Raw genomic sequence first — 3982 nt, forward strand, 5'->3', positions numbered from 1 at the left:
ACACTCATATTCACTCACAAATATTTAAATACTCTCACATACACTCACCTCCACTCCCAAATACTCAAATTCTCTCCCAAACACTCACATTCACTTATATTCATTCTCAAACACTCACCGTCACTCACAAACACTCAATTTCTCTCCTAAACACTCACATTCACTCATATTCATTCTCAAACACTCACATTCGCTCACTAACACACACACACTCCTTGGTAAACCTGTCTTCATATTCCCGACGGTCTGTGTTGTCAGGAGCGGTTTGTACTTCAATATTTAGTAGGTGGGGGTAGAGGAGGGGAAGGGGGGAAGGGGGAGGGGAGGAGAGCGAGGGTGGAAGGTGGTGATGGAAGGTGAAGGGGGGAAGGGGGGAGGGGCCGAGAGTGGAGGGGGGAGGGGAGAGGAGGAGAGGAACTGGGTAGGGGAAGGTGAAGGGGGTATCAGGGGTGGGGTAGAGGTGCGGGGGAGGAGGAGGAGGAACCGGATAAGGGCGAGTCGAACCAGGTAAGGGTGAAGATGAAGGGAGCCAGGTAAGAGTGAGGGAAAGGGATAAGGGCGAAGAGAACCGATTAAGGATGAGGGTGAAGGTGAGAGGAACAAGGTAAGGGCGCAGTATACCAGGTAAGGATAAGGGTGAAAAGAAACAGGTAAGTATGAGGGTGAAGGAAACGAGGTAAGGATGAGGGGAATAAGGGAAGGGGAATAATTGGGGAGAAGGGACTACGGCCAGAGAGAGTTGTGAGAGAAAGGAGTTAGGGGGATGAGGGGGGGGTGTGTGGATAGACGTTCCTATGAGGGAAAGGAAACAGTAATAGGGTGAGGTGGGGAAGTGGGGAGGAATATGTCTATTAGGGAGAAGGTGTGGGGAGGGGGAGAAGGTGAGAGGAGGGTGAGGAGAGGGTAGAGGGAGAAGATGAGAGAAAAAGAAAGGGGAGAGGGAGGAAGCGTGAGGAGGGAGAGAATAGGAGTAAACGAATGGGAGGAGGGGGCGGGGGAGAGAAGAAGTAAAGTGGGGAAGAGATAAAGAGTGAACGAAAGGGGGAAGAAGGGGAAAGGGGAGGGAGGGAATATGAGTGAAGAAGAGGAAGAAGAGGACGGGGGGAGAGGGGAGGTGTGAGGACGCAGAGAAAATAAGTGAACGAAAGAGGGAGAGAGCGGAGGAGAGGGAAGGTGAGGGGAGATAGAGAAAATGAGTGAATGAAAGAGGGAGGGAGCGGGGGAGAGGGGAGATAGAGAAAATAAGTGAACGAAAAGAGGAGTCAGCGGGGGAGAGGGGAAGGTGAGGGAAGAGAAAATGACTGAACGAAAGGTGGGGGGGAAGGGGAGAGGGGGGGGGGAGAGGGGGAGAGAAGCGAGGTCCAGTAGATCGATGCTTTGCAGGTATCCACAACACAAAACCCTGCGCTGTTTACACTCAACATTTCAACTTCCTCCTCGACGAGCGCTCTCCCGTACAGTCGAAAATCTTCAACAATTTCTTTTATTTTCACGTCACTTTGTGTTCTTAGCACTTTGTTACCCTTTGGAAATTAATGTGATAATGTTTGTTCATTATTCAGTTTTTTCTTGACTTCTAAACACTTCAATTCTTTTCTTTTCTCTTTTTTTTTTGGTTTCTATAGACAACTTGGGGAATACGAGCGTAAAACATGTTCATTTAGTTTTACGTTCGTAGACCCCATTACGGTCCAATATTTTCTTTATGTTCACCAATATAGCAATAATTATAATCACCGTTAACCTTCCTTCTTATCATAAACAAATGAATGAACAGACAGATAAATAGATAAATAAACAAATTATGAACAACAATCATCTGGAATAGCTACCTTATTCCCCCTACCCCCCTTTCAACATTTTAAGGATAATGAATATAATGGTAATGATAGCTGTAATGATGATAATGATAGTACTAATGATAATGATGATAATGATAATAATAATGATAATAATAATGATAATGATAATGATAATTATCATAATGACAATAATAGTGATGATAATAATAATAAGGATAATAATGATAATAATAACATTAACTATAGTAATAATAATAATGATAATAATAACAATAACAATAATGATGATGATGATAATCATATTGATCATAATGGTAATGATGATAATGATAATGATAATGGTATTAATGATAACAATGTGATATCGATATCAATAATAATCTTTATTATCATTATCATTACCATTACTAATATCATTAATATCATTATCATTATCATTATCGTTATCATCATTACTATCATTCTCATCATCGTTATCATCATTATTCTTTTTTCATTTCACTAATGTTCTTTTACTTTTATTATTATCACTATTGTTGGTGCTGTTGTTTTCTTGTTTCTTATTATTATCATCGTCATTATTATTATCATCACCATCCTTACTATCATTATTATATTATCATTACCATCTTATCATTATTATTATTTTATTATTGGTATCCTTATTATCGTCATTGTCATTCCATTATCATTACAATAGTGCAATAATAATTATCATCATCATCATAATAATAATAATAATGATAATAATAATAATAATAATAATAATGATAATAATAATGATAATGGTGATAATAATAAAACTAATGATAATGATAATAATGATAATAAGCATGATAATTATAATAATAATAATAATCATCATCATCATCATAATAATAACAATAATAACAATTATGATAGCAATAATGATAATGATAATGACAATAATGATGATGATGACAATAATAATGATAATGATAATAACAATAATAGCAATAAAGATAATAATGATAATAGTAATGATAATGATAGAAAGAGTAATAATGATAATAATGATAATAATAATGATAATAATAAAAGTGATGATACAAACGATAATATTGAAAGTAAATATTATAGATAATAATGATAATGAGGATAATGATAACAATAATTATCATAGTAATAATCATCATCATAATAATGATCATAACAGCAGTAGTGATAATAAGCATGTTAATGGTAATCATTATTAGTAGTAGTATGATTACTATTATAACGACAATAATAATGACGATGATAATAATGATCATCATAATAATGATGATGATAATGATAATCATAATAATAATAACAATAATAACAACGGTATTTTTTTAAATATAGAAATAATAGTATTACTAATGATAATCATAATAAAAATAATAGTAATAATGATAACAATAATAACAAAACTAACACCAATAGAAACAACTGTAGAAAATAACAAACAAACAACAACAACAACAAAAAAAAACAACAATAACCACACCTCACACCACACTCTTCACAACTTCTCGTCTTGAGGAGCGAGCGACCGAGAGAGCGACAGAACCGAGGTATTGACTCGCCGGCGGTCCAGCTCGGAATGCTACGTTGCCTTGGTCTGGGCCTCGAGCTGGTGGGTGAGGGGGGAGGGTAGGGGGAGGGAGAGGTGGAGGTGGAGGGGGGGAAGGGTAGGGATAGGGGTGGAAAGGTGGGGGAGGAGAGGGGAGGAAAGGTGGAGCTGGAAGGTGGAGGGAGGGAGAAAGGTGGAGGGATGGTGGGGTGAGGAGGGAAGGAGAGGTGGAACTGGGTAGGGTGGACGAAGAGTAGGGAAGGGGGGTTTGGGTGGAGGGAAGAGAGGGAGGGAGGGAAGGGAAGGTGGAGCTGGGAGGGATGGAGGGAGGAGAAGGGGGCAAGGGAGTGAGGGAGGGGGGAGGTGAAGGGGGAACAGGGGAAACAAAGAAAATTAAAACGAAGGAGAGGAAGAGGAAAGAAAAAAAGTCCAGAAGGAGGGGAAGGGAGAGAGAGAGAGAGAGAGACAGACAGACAGACAGAGAAACAGACAGAAGGGGGCAAAGGGAGGGAAAGATGATGGAAAGCGATAAGCATTTCGCCCAAACAGAAAAAGAAATCAAATGATCTAACTGTGAATAGATAATGAATGTAATCTATAAATTTCCAATCTCTTAACCATA

The sequence above is a fragment of the Penaeus vannamei genome, chromosome 43 (assembly GCF_042767895.1).
Source record: "Penaeus vannamei isolate JL-2024 chromosome 43, ASM4276789v1, whole genome shotgun sequence".
Taxonomy (NCBI): Eukaryota; Metazoa; Arthropoda; class Malacostraca; order Decapoda; family Penaeidae; genus Penaeus; species Penaeus vannamei.